The sequence below is a fragment of the Zosterops lateralis genome (genome assembly GCF_965231275.1).
Source record: "Zosterops lateralis genome assembly, chromosome: Z".
Taxonomy (NCBI): Eukaryota; Metazoa; Chordata; class Aves; order Passeriformes; family Zosteropidae; genus Zosterops; species Zosterops lateralis.
In genome coordinates, this window is record NC_139800.1 from 7791940 (window position 1) to 7808868 (window position 16929).

Genomic DNA, 16929 nt, shown 5'->3' on the forward strand with positions numbered 1-16929 from the left:
GAAATTAATCTTAAAGCAGGCAAGTAATGTTTTCATGCCGTGCCTGCTCTGGAGATTTCTGCCTCAGGGGTCTCTGTTACCAGGCTCATTTTTGAGCTCAGCTGAAGAGCTGTACTCTTCAAATTAAAACAGGTTTCAGGAGTGTAATAGAATTTGCAGCTGAAATGAGGAGTTAAATGAGTTACAATGAAGCTTCTGCTTTTTATACTCAGAAAAGGTGCCTGCTGCTGTTGATTTATTTATGATTTAACACCACCAAGGCATGTGTTTTCTGCTCCAGCCTGCTATATGCTTGTCGTCCCACGAGAGCCACAATCCAGACTGTCATAGCAAGCTCAGGCAAGCCTCAGCTTGGTTAAGGCAACACAAAGAGGATCCTGTGACCACTCATTTTAAGCTGGAGCTCTTCCTGGCATTTCCAGAAAATGGTGCCAGTTCTGAGTCCCTGTCAGGGAGAGAGTGGAATAAAATAGCAGGATTGTGCCCTGTTGGCTCAAGTGAGAGTTTTGTAGAGGTGTGGAGGATGGTGAGAAAAGGTCCAGGATTAATTGGGAAAGAAAGACAGAAAGGGTATTGGGGGTAACATTACTCTGAAGGCTGAAGAGGAGGAGGCAACAGAAGGTAGGCTGGAAACTCACACAAAGCAGATGGTGATAAACTAAGATGCAGGTCAGTGGTGTCAGCAGGGTGTATTCCTCAGGTTCCTGCAGCCAGTGAGCTCACCAAAGGTTTGACTACCTCTGGAGCTTTATGTGGTTCTTAGAATCAAGCCAGAAATATCCCAGTACTGGGCTGATCTTACCTATGCCCTCCTCACCCTGATCACTGCCATTCCAAAAGTGGGATTGCTTCATATGATATGTTGGCAAGGGGAGAGACAGTGATAAAAGGAGAATAAAATGACAGGAAATTATCTGGATTTTTTTTTTTTTTTTTTTGATGAAGGCAAGAAGGAGTTGCCTTGTCAAAGGCAACTATGTATTAGTAGTTAGTGATTTTAAAATGAAAAGTGAAAGCTTTGTCTATTGCCAGACATTATCACTCAGGTACTACCACAGCACCTGAACTTAGCAAAGTGTTTCTATTGGAGGCACCTAATTTTTAGAAATATTTGGTTCATATCAAAAAATGGTCTTTTTTCTTGATTAATTTTATATAAGGTGCACCTTTTAGATTGAGCATTATCAAAAAAAATGTATTTACTGTTTATGTGAAAGCTGGGTAAGTATTTTAAAAAGAAAGTGTCACTCAAAGAGCTTAAACAGTACTCATTTGAATGTCTAAATCTGGCCTGCTTTAAGATATGCCAGATGAAGAAGTCCTGCTCAGAAAAATGGAACAAAGTGTGCACTAAATGGGAAACTATATACAAGTTAAGATTCAGTATAAGGAAAAAACTCCTATTAGTGAAGAATGCAGACTCTGAAAGCCACAGCTAAGCTACTAGGACTTATAGTATATGGTGATAACTCTCCTGCCATTGGAAAGCTCTACTGTAATATTTTACCTGCCTGATGGCATTAGGCTCAGAAACTTACTTTCCAGAAGGTGACTGTCCTTAAACAATTCAGTGTACAGTGCAGTCCATACAACTTGGCATTCAGGTGAACTGAGACTTTGACATTTGTTGCACTCACTTTTTCCTGACAATTGTAGCTTGTATACTGAAAGAAAAAGACAAAAAAGTCCCAGTCACTGTATTTTTGTTGTGCTTGATTAGCATTTAGAAATACCTCAAACCCAGCAAATAATGTCACATAACTTGGCTGATAATCACTAGGACTTCATGAAAATATTGAGAGGGTTGTGCCGTGTCTGCACACAGCCCAGTCATCATTCCATACTTAGAACAACATTTTAAAAGTTACACAAATATCTGTAAAAGAGTTCACCAGTAATTTGGAGTTTGTTTTCATTCTGAAGTACAGATGTACTTTTCATTCTGAAAAACTGATGCCTAACAATGTAAGCATTGTTAATAAATAATTAGACTGACCTGAAACACATTGCATTAACAGGAACAATTTCCTCTTGCTTCATCAGGTTTTAGATTAGGCTCGTAAATGCCTCTGCACTGAGATGAGAATATAGGCTTGACCGTGAAGACAGCAGCATTTGTTTCTACTGTCAAAACAGTGCTGAACTGAAATATTGCTGGTATCAGTCGTATTGATCCACAGACCCTGCTTAGGTCAGGCTGCCCCAGGGAGAATTTCGTGCTCCTGTGCGACGTCAGGCGGACGTTGGCAATGCGTCTGCAAACTGCAGCACGTGTGCTGCTTCTGTGCTTGCAGGAGCACCTCTGCTCTTGAATCCCCATTCTTTTAGTGTGATTTGTACTCAAAAGGGTCAAGTAATGCCTTATTTTACAAACAGATATGTTAATCCCTGCCCCTCAACCACTGCTGTTGAAAACTCTGTTCATATTATCACTAAATCTGTTGTACAACAGATACTCAATAAGTTGTTGCTAAATCCACAGTCCTGTGATATACATGTGAAATATTATTTCCATTAGCATTGCAGGAAATTGTAATAGGTATGTATCCTAAGGTGACTATGACACATACTGATGACACACACACCCTATACCTAGGGTGATTTCCCCAGCCAGAGGAAAAAAAAAGGGGTAGGCTTGGGCACACTCAGCTTTATATGGGTATTGCCAAAAGTAGCCTTCAGCTACCTGCCAATAGAAAGAACTGCCTCCTGATAGGTCACTGTCCTTTCCAAAACAAAGTCCCAGATCCTGGCAGGGCATTATTGCATTAACCAAAACCAAAACTGTGTTAACCTATGACAGTGTGTAAAGATGGATATAAGAGTAATGTGAAATCAGGATCTTTCAAACCATTCTCACTTCAGACTAGCAAGTAAGACCTATAGCATATTGAAGTTCAAGTTTGATTTGAAAAATCACATTCTGTGGTGTAATCACAATTGCATTACAATAATTTTACTGATGGATTTACTGGCTATAGAGAATCCCAGTATGCTCAGACAGACACAGAACCACCAAGGAAAAGAGAGTGACTCTTCCACTTCCAGCCTTGTGCTGTGGAAGAGATACTAAGCTAGTAAAGTACATTTTCACAGTAAGTTTGTCCAGTTTTATAGCACAATGAAAAGTAGCATTTGTTGACCAGAGATTACTCTGCAGGACAGTTCCTACAGGACACAGCTTGGAAGGAAATGGAACAGATTTCTACCCTGGACATCGGAGATCATCTAGTTCCAACCACCCTGCTATGGGCAGGGACACCTTTCACTAGACCACATTCCTCAGAGTTCCACCCAACCTGGTCTGGAACACTTGCAGGGATGGGGCATCCACTACTTCTCTGGGCAACCTATTCCAGGGCTTTGCCCTTACATAAATAATTTTTTCCTAATATCTAATCCACACCTGCCTTTCTTCAGTTTAAAGCCACTTCCCCTTGTCCTCTCACTGCATGCCCTGTTCAAAAGTCCCTCTACTAGCTCTCTTGTAGGTTCCCTTCAGGTATTGGAAGGTGCTATAAGGTCTCCCCAGAGCCTTCCTTCTCTAGGCTGAACAATCTCAACTCCTTCATCCTGTCTTCACAGCAGAGGTGCTCCATTCCTCTGATCATCTCTGTGGCCCTCCCCTGAACTTGCTCCAGGTCTTCACTAGAATGGGCCCCAGAGATGGGCACAGCACTCCAGGCAGAGTGCTCAAAGCCTCACGAGAGTGGCAGAGCAGAATCACCTCTCTGTGGACTGCTGGCCACGCTGCTTTTGATGCAGCTCAGGATGTAGATGGTTTTTTGGGCTGCAAGTGCATATTGTCAGGCCCTGCTGAGCTTCTTGCCCATAACTGTCCCTGAGTTGTTTGCGGTGGTCAGCTCCAATGGAAGCGGCTCCGGCCAGCCCAGCTGCCACCACAACCAGGGGGCCACTTAGCCAGAGGGGTGAGCGGACCCAACCAGCACTGCGGGTATGCGAGGAACAAAGAGGCGGGACTCTCGGGTAGCTGAACCAAGGGAGTGCGTGTTCCCCAAGGCTGCGTCCCGGAGAGACAACAGCCTGGGTTTGCCACGGCTTTTTATTAGCTAGCAACAGGGGGTGGGAACAAGGGTGGTCTCTCAACGGACAAATCAAGAACATTTTACAAACTTTAACTGTGGGGTGAGCAAACTTTGGGCCAATGGGGTAAGGGTAGTTACATAACAGGGGGTGGGGAAATTATATAACCAAAAAGATTGACATCTAACTGAAACTTGTAAACAACTATTATGGGTTGGGGGTTGTCATGCCAACGGGGAAAAGGCGGGAAACTGTGAGGGAAGGGGAGGCCATTTTGAACAATGGGAATAAATGCAATTTACAAAACATAACTGTATAACTTCAAATAAGAACAACAAAGTCCTGTCGGGGTCGCGCCAGCGCGCCACCACAGTTGTTCTTGTCAGGGCTGTTCTCTATCCATCCTCCACCCAGTCTCTACTGGTATTTGGGATTGCCCTGACCCCGGTGCAGGGCCTTGCACTTTTCCTTGTGGTACTTTGTGAGTTTTTGCACAGACCTAGCTGTCAGGCCTGTCCAGGTTCCCCTGGATTTCATTCCCTCCCTCCCAGGGGTGGAGCAGACTTCATAGCTTGATGTTGGCAGCAAACCTGTCATCAGCAAATTCTCAAGTGAATTTCCACTCTGGAATCACCTCTGCAGAAACAATACTGTCATTTTCAGGACTTGTTTTACAGGCACTCTGTATTTCTAGCACACAGCCTTCTGAGCCTTGAGGAAGCAGTGCTGCAGGCAGAGGGGTCACTGACAGCACTGTCAGTGCAGGGGTCAGCTGAACTCCAGGGTTTTATCACACTACTGAGGAGTGAGGGATGGAGAGCTGGGGCTGGCCACAGCAGGCTCAGGAGGGAACTGGCTTCTGCTGAACAGGCAAGAAGCCAGAGTTGTTTTTCATACCAGGCAAAAGGAGACCTTTGAACATGACTTCACACAGCCCAGCCTTCTGAGATTGTAAAAGTCTGTCTCATGTCCTTTCATGAGCCCTGCTCAGGAGGCACAGTGTACATGTAGACACATAATTCTTATTTTCATTTTCACCGTGAAGAGAACTATATTTTGGAGTAAAATCACCAGAGATTATTTTACCTAATTCTGTACCGTGTTTTAGATATATATATGTCTGGTTCCCACTATCTTTAAAAAAATTCAAAAGTAAAAATGAAAAATGTACTTACAGCAGTTTGTGGAAAAAACCCCAACCAAAACCAAAAAAAGAGGAAAGCCAGAAGAAATTATCTCTGAATACTTTATAACAGGAGAAGGGAACTTTGCATCTATTCCACAGCATCCACTGGTGCTGGTGTCCCACACTGGCTACCAATATCATTCTCATTGCCTATGAAGGGTTTTATTCTGAAATAAATATTAATAAAAATATTTTGAACAAGATGTGCAACTAGCAGTGTAAATAACTAATAAATGACTGGTAGTGCTTAGGAAATAATTTGTGTGAGTATTTCCTGTATCAAGTGAAGGCTTCTTTTCAAAGCAAAGAATGGGATAAGTAAAGAGCTTTCTGTGTTTTGACTACAGCAGAGCTACACAGAAACATGTACTTATAGCCTGCCCAGGTACAGAAAGAGCATTGCTGTCCAGATCATAAAAGTATATTTTTGGAAATTAAACTGGGATGTTTCTTGGGTGTTAAACAAACAAACAAACAAACACATAAATAAATAAATAAATAGTATCACTAAGCCCCAAGAGAAAAACTTACTTTTTTAACTCAGGGCCATGTACATCTGTAATATGCTTTTCTAGCATAAATTGGTGCTGTATTCTGTGATTTCAATGCAGAAGGCTCAGCCTTGCTGTGTGGCACTGCAGTTATTTTTGCACACATTCAGTAACTTCAGTAGAACCTGAATAGGCAGGGCATGCTGGTCACATGTGGCTCATTTGAGCAAGTAAAGAGCAAAATAAATCAAACAATTCCCCAGAGTGTGAGATTTCTAGGACACCTGCATGGTATAAAATGCCACCAGCTTTACTTCCAGGTGTTCCTCCACATTTCTGGACCCTGGAAAACCCCATAGAAGGAGCACAGCAGTTGGTATCCATCTGAACAATATTCCTGCTGCAGAAGACATTCAGGCTGGAAAAGTTTACTTCGCACTTTAAATCATGCCCCAAAGTTAACAATTAAGTTGAAAGGACAAAGGTGGATAAGTCACACTGAATATACCAGAGAAAAAACCCAAACCACTAAAAAGGTGGTTCCCAGCTACTTCCACCAAGTACTTCAGGGTTGTGGCCCACTGTAAGGAAACATTTGATGTTCTGCTACCAAATGCTGTCTTTCCAACCACTCTGTAGTGTATTTCTCATCTTTAAAAAAGCAGGATCTCTGCTAACAGCAAAATGCGTTACAAGAAATCCCAAGAATTTATACAGAGCTCTCTTTTAGGCATAATTTTACACTGTTGTTTTTCAAACAAGACTAGAAATAATTTAAGATCTTCACATTAGTGAAACTCTTCCCTTAACTAGTATAATTTTGATCTTGAATTAAGCAGGCTAGCTTTAGCTTTCAAAGCTTAAAATAGTTATCTGCCTTTTACAGTTCAGTTTCTATGTTTTAAGGTGGTACACCTGCTCTGTTCATGTAGAAAACTGCAAGGCAGCTCTATTATCTGTAGTGCAGTGGTTATGGAAAACATTAAATACCATGAAGCAATGGGTTAAAGGCTGGAGAAAAAAAAATCCATGACTGGCACCACCCATGTGTAAATATTTAAATATTCCATAAGGAAGCAAAAGCTTGGAGATATTACTGAGTATTGCTGATGTTACCCAAGGAAGATGTGAATGCTGACTTTTACTGCACAAAGGAAAGAGTGAATAGGAAAGAGAGATATGCTTGATGTTTGTCTTATTTTTGTCAATTTGTAACAAACATGTAACAACACATAAATGACTAGATGTGGCACTCAGTACCTTGGTCAGGCTGACAAGGGGGTGGCCAGTCCAAGGTTGGACTCAATAATATTACGGGTCTTTTCCAACCTAAATGATTCTGTGATTCTGTGAACTCTTCTTTTTTAATGTACAGTTAATTAGACCTGTTAACTAAATACCAATGGATCATATATTTGGAAAAGCAAACATTTTGTCAGACTCATGGCACTGAAATTAATCCAGAGCAACAGTTCCCACACTATGGCTTTACACAGTCTGGTTCCTTGGATAACCTACTCCAGCCATCCTTGATTCACTGCCTGCTTCAGCTGAGATTTCCAGTCTGGCTTGTGGACAAAGTGCAGAAATGGAGCTGACACCAAGAAGAAAGACAGACACTGCCAGCAGGACCAGCTTCCTTGGGACTGCCACCAAAGAAACCACTGAAAAGGACAGTGATGCTGAGGTGCAGTTCCACCTCCTTAGCCCTGCAGAGGTGCAGCAGGACAAGCTGTTAAATCACCCCTGTCCGCCCTTGTGTCCTATACTTAGGGCAAAAGAAAACCAGGAATGACAGGATCAAGTTCCAAATCAGGTAGCAGAAAAACTGCAGGATGTGCTGGCACGTGGAACAGATAGTCCCCGCCAAGCAGCAGCTCCCAAACACAGCTGAAAATGGTAACTACGTGTGATGTGTACTTGACTTGCAGCAATTTCACAGCAAAATGTCTCTTGCTGTAATTCTGTAACACTGCAATTATTGTTCTTCATGTCTTACTGAAATTTGCACAGTCCAGCTGTGACAAGTACGCATTTTTTTAAAATGAAAGAAAGGGCTTTTAAAGGAAATTCTTGACTTGCAGTGTGCAACTACCCTTCTGTAATCCCTTCTGTGAGCTTCCCTGTTCTCCCCCAGAGGGGGAAGATGCTTGCACCATGAATGCAGGCCAGCTCTGGTATAGTACCAGAGTATATGGTACATCATCCCCACTGAATTGTGCCTGCTTGTGACTGTTGAACTGGTTGGTTGTCTTGCTGGTGGGATAAATCAACCAATGACTTGTTGAATCCCACCTACCTTTCATGGATTAACCCGTACAATGCCTGCTTTTTTTTTTTTATTTTAAATGTTTATACTCTGCTTGCAATGTCCTTTCTCCCACCAATATTAATATCTTGGAAGATTCCACAGCAAACTGCAGGGACAGATGTGCTCTGGAGCCAAGGACAGGGCTGAAGGAGCAAGAGGAACTTTCTTAAGCTGGCAAGACCTCAAAACTAGAGCAGAGAGAGGCACAGCAGCCCCCTCTGCCCTGAGCAGTGGAGGAAGCAGTGGAGCCCTGACTCACACACAGGCAGCTCTGGCTCAGAGTGGGTGGCAGTGAGAGTGACAGTGGGCCCCACATGTACAAAAGCCACCCCCAGGGGATGTGAGGAACCAGAGCAAGGTGCAACAGCTCACAAGAAAGGGGGCACAGGGTGGGTGCTGAGGACTGCCAGCTTGAACACTCACTCAGCTGGTGGTCATCACTCTCACTGAAGAAGCTTGGTTTCCATTCAGCTGAAAGATATATCCTCTTTGTGAGCCAAAAAGGATGGGGTGGCCCAGAGGAAGCTCCTACAGAAACATGGAGCTCTCCAGGTCTCAGACTGCAGGAAGTGCCAGAGCCTGACACTGCTCTTAGAAGGCAGGAGAGAAAACAGTTGTATGAGATGTGATCATGTGGACAGTCTATTCAGCTATTCAGTCTATTCTATAGCAGAGCTGTAAGAAGAAGGAGAAAGGCTGAGAAGTGTTGGGGACTCTGAGAAGGAGATCCACTCATAGAACTGTACTCTATCACCCCTTGGACCAACATATCCGCCATCCACATTATAAAAAACAATGGATCCTCTATCTTCTTGCCACCAGGCAGAAGGAGTGGACATCAGAGATGGAGGGGAATTGAAATGTGGTTCTCCTTGGGATGGGAGGCAAATCCTCTCGTGACCTGCCTCACCTCCCCAGGTGCCCTTATACAATAGGTATGAGGCTCTGGATTTCAAGGATCAGGGAAAAGAGAATATGTATGAATGTCCATCTGGGTTGGAGGGGTTTCCTAGGGCAGGGCAACCAGCCCCCTTCATCAAGATCACCTTAACTAAGGAAAAAAGAAAGGGTAGTCATTGATGTCTCCCTTCTGAGAGAAGACTGACCAGATCCAACCTGTAAGGAAGTGTGCTGCCTCCCTGGGGCCACATCACCACAGAAATTCCCAGCCTGGCACAGCCCACTGATTATTATATGCTGCTGGTTTTCCAGGTGGGAAGCTGCTAAGTCACAACAAGAAGCTGGCAGACAATCAGTCATAGTACCATAGAAAGGTTTGGTTGGAAAGGGACCTTAAAGATCATCTCTTTCCAACAACCCTGGACTGGAATGCCATTCATTAGATCAGTCCTCCATAAAACCAGGCCTTGAACACTTCCAGGGGTGGAGAATCCACAGGTTCTCTGGGCAACTGGGAAATGCATCAGCAACAAAAGGAGAGCCAAGGAGAATCTCCATCCTTAGTTGTTTGTGGGGGAAACAGTGAGAAAGGATAAAGAGAAGGATGAGGTACTTAATGCCTTCTTTGCCTCAGCCTTAATAGCAAGACCAGTGGTCCTCAAGGTACCCAGATCCCTGAATTTGGAAAACAGAGACAGAGAGCAGAATGAATCCCCATAATCCAGGAGGGAACTGTCAGTGATCTGTTATGCCTCTAACACCTGCATAAATCCAAGGGGCCAGATGGGATCCACCTGAGGGAGTTAGTGGAAGAGCTTAACCTAGCTGTTTTCTAGCATTTTGCAGGAATTCTAGTTAAAACCCAGGTGAACAGAAGCTGGCAAACGTGACACCCATCTACAGGGAGGTTTGGAAGGAGCATCAGACCAGAGCCAGACCTCACTGCCAGGGAAAGTCACAGAGGAACTTGTCCTGAGTGCCATGACAGGGTGTGTGCAGGACAGCCAGGGCTCAGCCCCAGCCAGAGGGGCTTGTGAAAGGCAGGTCCTGATTGACCAACCTGATCTCCTGCTTCATAGATCAGGGAAAGCCTGTGAATGTAGTCTGCATGGACTTCAGTAAAGGCTTTGACACCATCTCCCACAGCATTATCCTGGAGAAACCAGCTGTTCCTGACTTGGGCAGGTGGACTATTCATGATTTAACAACTGCCTGGCTGACTGGGTCCAGAGTGGTGATGAGGGGAGTCACATCCAGCTGGTGTTCAGTCACCAGTGCTGCTCCCCAGGGCTCAGCACTGGGGCCAGTCCTGTTTAATATCTTTATCAGTGATCTGAATGAGGGGATCAGGTGCAGCCTCAGGGAGTTTGCAGGTGACACCAGCCTGGGTGGGAGTGCTGATATGCTGGAGGGCAGGAAGGCTCTGCAGAGGGATCTGGACAGGCTGGATCATGGGCTGAGGCCAGTCATGTGAGTCTGATGAGGAGCAGCTGAGGGAGCTGGGGGTGTTCAGCCTGGAAAAAAAGGAGGCTCAAGGGAAAACTCATTGCTCTCTGTGACTCTGCAAAAGGAGGCTATACGTGGGTGGGAGTTGGTCTCTTCTCTCAGGTAACCAGTGATAGGACAAGAGAAAATGGTCTTAAGTTGTGCCAGGACAGGTTTAGATAAATTTTTTTAAAAAATCATGGGAAGCATGGTGAAACGTTGGAACAGGCTGCAGAGGAAAATAGTGGAGTTGCCATCCCTGGAAGGGTTTAAAAAACATGTGGATGTGGCACTTGGGGAAATGGTTTAGTGGTGAACATGATGGTGGTTCTGGGTTGATGTTTGGACTTGATGGTCTTAGAGATCCTTCCCAACCTTAATGATTCTAATAATCCTATGACTGTCTACAGCCAGTGGATAGAACATCTACAAGTAAGGGAACTAGTAGCCATAGCAAGTCTTAGATTTTCTCTCATATTTCTCCTTCAGCCTGTAGTGACAGCACTGATTTCTGTTTCTGCAAGTGTCTAATTCAGTGACTGCAGCAATGTGAGAAGCACTCTCACTTTCTCCTTTTTTAATCTACAGTCAAAGCATGCATGTGTGGGAGTATATCATGCAAGTATGGCTTCACAAGGACTGACAAATTCTTAAAACACTCTCTTTTGATTGCATTCCTGGAATGACCCTGGTGCAAATGATGAATATTTGGACAATTTTATGCCAGCTCATTAGTGAGAGAGATTGAGGAAAGAGGAAAAGCATTTAATTTAAAAAAAAAAAAAAAAAAAAAAAAAAAAAAAAAAAAAAAAAAAAAAAAAAAAGAAAGCTGTGTGGAACTTTCAGGGAGACCAGGAGAAGATAGGGTAATGTTACTAAGCCATATAATTCTGAGTTACTCAGTAACTTGAAAAAGATTGGTCTATATCTTTCATTATATATTCTGCTTTGGAGTAGAGGGCCATACACTATTGAATCCCAAAGATCTACCAGTATAAAAGGTCCATCGCACATCACAGAATCACAGAATGGTTATTGAGGTTGTAAGGAACCTCTGCAGGTCATCTTGCCCAGCCTCCCTGACAATCAGTGTCCCTGTTGCTGGCTGCCCAGGATGATTTCCAGGTGGCTTTTGAAGACCTCCAAGGATGGTGACTCCACCAGCTCCCTGAGCAACATGTACCATTATTCTGTCACCCTCAAAGTAACAGAAATTTTCCTGCTATTTCCTGCCTCCTGGCCCTGTGGAACCCTCATGCAATGTTTGAAGCTGCAATAGCCAGGCTGCTGTTTTGGAAAGTGCCTGGGAAAGGCTTGGAGGGTTGTGACTGGAGGATGGCAAAAGCTATTTGGTTGCAAAGGCACAAACAAGAAGGTCCAGAAAGTACAGGGCTGTCAGTATGGACTCTGTCCAGGGGACCCTGTTTCACAGGCCTTCAGGACGGGTGGCACAGCAGATGCTAAGACAGCTCTGTCCTGGTGGCTGGGAGAGAGAAGAGGAGACTGGAAAGCATTCCCTGAAGTAGCTTGTGCTTCGGTTTTGAAACAAATGCTATCCAAAAGATTCTTTGTCTTTATTCAAAGTCCTCTCACCGCTGTCGGGTTCATCTGCTGGGCTGGCTGCATTCCATCCTGTGGTCTGCTGGACAGAGACACTGGAAGCTGCTTGGCACATCCCCAGGTGCCCCTTCTCCCAGGGGTGGGCTCACTGCAGGGGCCAGGGCCTTTGGCACAGGGTGTAGTGCTGCTGCAGGGTTCTGCTGTCCACCTGCTCCCTGGCCACAGCCTTTGTCCAGCTGGAGGCCAGGCTGGCCACGGGCTCCATGTGGCTGGGACTGCCCCTACAGTGTCCAGGGTGCAGCTGAGAGGCTGCCTGCAGGGAGGTCACAGCTGTCACAGCATATCCCTGAGGGATGCAGGGAAAGCAGAAGGTGCAGGCTGCATTTCTGGTGTCTGCCTGCCCACTGCAGCTGCCTGGGAGGGGCTGCTGTGGCAGGAGCTCAGCTCCTGGTTGTCCCCAGCACACAAAACCATGTCCTGCCAAGAGGGGTGTTTAGAGATTTCTTGCCAATACAAATGGAAAAGCAAAGGAAGGCCCAGAAAAAGGTGGGGAGAGGAGAGTCAAAAGCCTCACAAATAATTTCCTTGGAGGAAGCATGTAAAGTGGCAGCAGAAGCAGCCCTGTGGGACAGCCAGCCCCAAGGGCTCCCCTCCCACTTCCCTGTTTTCCTCAGCTTCTTCACAGTCCAAGACCCCCCCACCCACTCTGTTCCTCCCCCAAATGCACCACAACTTGAGCAAGAAAAGGAGGCATCCAGGGAAAGCAGAGGAAGGCTGGAAATCTTCAGTGGCACCCACAGTTGTGGCATAGCTGCCATGGGGGACTGCAGCATGTGCCAAGGCTTGGCACAGAGATGGTGTTCCAGGTGTCCACAGTCCTGACAGACCACCAGGACTCACATGGCCCTCACTCTGTAGCTGCTTTCCAGTCAGTTCCCTACATGTGCTGGTTGCTCCCCAAGGGCAGGATTTTGTAATTCCCTTCACTGAACCTGAGATTTCTTCCACCCCAGTTCTGCAGATTGTCCCTCTGGTCAGCAGCTTTACTTCTATAGCTCATCAACCACTCCTCCCTGTTGTGTGTCATTGGCAAACTTCCTCACCATCCTGTGCATTAATAAAGATGTTGAACACTGTTGGACGCAGTTCTGAGTTCCTGGGGTACACCAAGTGTTACTGGCTTCCAACTAAACCTTATACCATTGATCCCCATGCTGAATCCACCTGCCCAAGCCTGTAACAAAAGTATCCTTTGTAACCCCTTCAAAAATTATTTTAAGCTGCTGCAGTAAAATTAGCACTATATAATGGAAACTTTGCATGTAATCACATCTCAGTGGGATGTTTGAGCTTCACCATGACATTCTGGTGAGGCAGATCCCCAAGATTTTGTGGAGGTCTGATGCCCACATAGATACTGCTTAGCAACCAAGAGCTTCTTCAGGAGAAAGCAAATCCTTTGCAGCCTGGGAGCTGCTTGCTCTGACTTCCATCCAGGAAGGAGGAGGAGAGCTGAAACTGTGAAGTGAGTGGCTCAGGGCTCATTCATCTCCAAGAAGACACCAATGGCTTTGTACCTCACCCCATTATCTGTGTTGCTATCTGAACCAAGCACAGCTCAGAGCCAACCACTGCCTTGCAGAACTTCCCTGGTGCTCTGAGGACATAAAGAACTCTCACTTCTTTCCTTCAGAAAATTTTTGCTTAAAGGTCTGCAACCAGAGTCCTGCTGAGAGAACTCAGATTTTTCTGAAAGCCTGTCCAAAATGTATTAATTTCCTCAGCTCAGGCAGCATTAGCCCAGCCTGGAGGAACACTTCCCACATGAACCTAGTGGGAAGCTGGGGCCAGCTGAGGCTCAGTATTTGCCTGTCATCACAAGGATCTGTCCCTTCACCTATAAAATTACCACAGAAGACCTGCTCCATGAGGTCTGCTGGTTTTTCAGAGCTCTAGAAGTGGCCTTGCAAAGGGACAGATGAAGGAAAGGAGAAACTGCTGAGCCAGTCCAGGAGTATCAGATATTTTCTAGTGAGTGATGGGCTCACCCAGAGGTGTCTGACACAGCCCATTCAGACTATGCTGTGGCTGCAGACCACTGGCAAAGAGATGCTTGTCCTGGGTTATTAACACTGCTTAAAGTTGGACTCCCATTGGTACCCTGAACCTTTTCTGGAGGATAAAGAATAGGTCCTCTTTCTCTATCCCTATTATTGTAACTTTCCCAGCCATAGGAATAACACAGTTTATACAAAGAGGAGGCAAAATGGAAAAAAAATATGCTGTTTTAAATGTTCTCTGTAAAAAGCTGACTCTAAATCTTTGATAGCACTTTCACTAACTTATCTCATGTTTCTCGTTTTTTTCTGTCATTTTCGTTGTCCTTTAGTAGGTCCATTCCAATGTGCATTTACACTACTTTGCATCTCCTTAGGGTCATTTCTGTAAATATTAAGAGGTTGCCTTGGAATTCTTTCTACAAATATTAAGGCAGCCTTAACCAGCATCTTATGTGATCCGTGGCAACATTTTGGAGCTATTTTTGGGGCCACAGTATTTAAGGATAGTGTGCAGACTTCACAATCATTTTGCTCAGGGAAATTCTCTTGTCCAATAAAATTTTTAATTCTGCAAGCTCTCTGAAATGCAATCTGGTACTTGATGTTCCTTTTGGCTCCAGATTTTTGCCTTGTGCCAAATGTAAATGTTCCTTGCTATGCTATAAGCAAGTGACATGCAGAAAGATCTATTTCTTTCCATTTTGCAGATACTTATTTACATAGTTGTGTCTCTGTACAATATCATCTTTGCATAAATCTGATTTGTAATCTATTTTCTCACAAGTTATTTTTCCACACCTCTGAACAGCGACTTTTCATTTTCTGTATGCTCCCCAGCTGCTATACTCTTTTTGTAATTTGGTTTTTTCCTGACATCTGCTGACTAATACAAGAAATAGAGACCAACTAGTACTGAGTCAAGAAGAGTATTTTCTCAGGATTCTTACTTATGCTTACATGGTCCCATAAAATATATCCCTTTTGTATAATAGCACAACTTATGATACAGTGAAACCCACAGACCCATCCCTGAACTCCTGCTGCCATCCATTTCTGTTCCCATCCTATGCATGTCTAACTATATATTCTTATCTAAGGGTTTTTTCTCTTTTTCTTCAGGTAGGGTAGGGTTATTCTGGGCTCTGCTTCTGTAAAGAAGCAGAATGTCTCCCAACATTCTTTACTGTGACTGTCCCTGGGCTCTGTTGTAGGTTCCTGTAACAACATAAAAATCACTGAAGTTATTCTGAAATAGCAGAGAAGTTTCTTCTTTCATCTGGGTACTTTGGAGATGAGAAACATGTATTTTCCAATTTAAAAAAATTATAAATAATAGGTTTTTTCAAGAATAAGTTTACTTTCTGGTCACCTATTTCCTGTAACAGAGCACTATGTGGCAAGAAGAATTGAACTGCACAGAAAGTTTTTTGTCAGGACCCAACACTAGGTGCATTTTTGTCACTCAATTGTCTCTGCTTTTCCTCTTCAGGGAAGGAATTTGAAAGATCTCAACCCATGGTGTTTTTGATGTCTCACAGCTCTTGATAAGCTCATTTTATTTTACACTTGTGCTGTATTTGTTTTGAGAGAAAGTTATTTTTAAGAGAAAATGGCAAGTTTTGTTTTCCTTTTTGATATGTTGTATGAAGAACAGCATAGTAGTTCCAGTACATTGTTCAGCTGAAGCTTTCAGATTTTGGAAAAATAGTTTTGTCAGGAGTGAATGAGACTACAAGAGGAATATCTTGTCAGTGGTCTTGAAAGGGAAGTCTGTGTCAGTTCACTGGCAGTTCATCACCTTTATGCTTTCATAGCAGTGCTCCATATAGAAAAGACAGGGTGAAAGATAATTTCCCAGCGCATATATGACTTTGCTATTCCTAAACCAGCCTGATCCTTCACATAAAATAAAAAAAAGCCTTGTGGACAGGAGGCATTGATTCCCAACAGCTGGGATTAGCAAAAAAATGATGTTCCAGACATATCCTATTTCCTTCATCTATGCCACAGTCACGGACTGGCACTGCAAATGAGGTCACTCTTCTGTGTGTGGCACCCAGGGTGTCCACCTGTGCTGGCCATGGCTGAGAATTTTTGGTGGAGCAAAAATGGTGATGAGGTCCTTTGTGTGATGGGCACCTGCAGTTTACGTCATTCTTTGACAGATGACAACAGTGATCATTACCTGTCCTGAAAAACATGTGGGGTAAGATACACAAGAGGAGACCCTGTGTGATAGTTCCAGAAAGAGAAATATGCACAGAAGACCCTGAGATAGTTTCATCCTCTCTTCTGTTAATCATAGACTGAAAGATCTGAGGGGTAAATCTGTAGCCAGATCTACTGAGCTGAGGACAGTAATTATGAACGGGGGGCCAGGACTTGCATCTGTTAAGCAAGTCTCTAATAGGTTTTGGTTGGTTCCAGCTGCTGGTATCTGAAAGACATTCTGAGTAAATTGTACTATGTAAGTATTTTGGTGTATGGTAATGTTTCTGAATATGTTCCAGGAACAGTGGCAAAAAATATCTTCACTCTGCTAATGAGTAAAGTTGTTAGCTTCTACAGAGGCCAGCTTCCCAATATCATTGAAATGCCAGGCAGTCTGAGTCAGTCTTGATCATCAATTTGGGGAAAAAAAAATCACTCCTTTTCTGAAAAATAGCATGAGAGGTGTGACCTCCCAATTACACTGCTATTCCTTAGAACTGGGGAACCTGGTGTGAAGCACAGCACAACTTCCTGAGGCTTGGGATGGGGCATGTGACAGACATCTCTTTTTTGTCCCAATGCTTCAGGTACAGAAAAAAAATATTTTAGCCTCCATAATCCTAGGTGTCCTTTCCCTTCTACACAGCTAAATCCTGTTTTTGTTTTCTGCCCTTCTTCCTT